Source organism: Bison bison, unplaced genomic scaffold (assembly GCF_000754665.1).
Source record: "Bison bison bison isolate TAMUID 2011002044 unplaced genomic scaffold, Bison_UMD1.0 scf7180017864338, whole genome shotgun sequence".
NCBI classification, from domain to species: Eukaryota; Metazoa; Chordata; class Mammalia; order Artiodactyla; family Bovidae; genus Bison; species Bison bison.
In genome coordinates this window covers 2,014,162-2,014,476 of record NW_011494910.1, presented here as the reverse complement: position 1 = coordinate 2,014,476, position 315 = coordinate 2,014,162, and the positions used below count along the sequence as shown (strand labels likewise).

At 57.5% G+C, this 315-nt stretch overlaps 1 protein-coding gene across 1 annotated transcript in view; it reads left to right on the top strand.

Annotated features, from left to right (window-relative positions):
- Positions 1 to 315, top strand: part of PIK3C2B (phosphatidylinositol-4-phosphate 3-kinase, catalytic subunit type 2 beta) — an 86,064-nt gene that overhangs the window by 37,873 nt on the left and 47,876 nt on the right. The window lies entirely within an intron of this gene.

Sequence of the window (315 nt, the reverse complement as noted above, 5' to 3'; positions counted from 1 at the left end):
TGGCTCGTTTGGGTGGATAGGAGGACTGTACCCTGGCTCGTTTGGGTGGACGGGAGGACTGTACCCTGGCTCGTTTGGGTGGACGGGAGGACTGTATCCTGGTTCATTTGGGTGGACTGGAGGACTGTATCCTGGCTTGTTTGGGTGGACCGGAGGACTGTACCCTGGTTCGTTTGGGTGGACGGGAGGACTGTACCCTGGCTCGTTTGGGTGGACGGGAGGACTGTACCATGGCTCGTTTGGGTGGACATAATGGCTGTATCGTGGCTCATTTGGGTGGATGTGATGGCTGTATCCTGGCTCATTTGGGTGGAC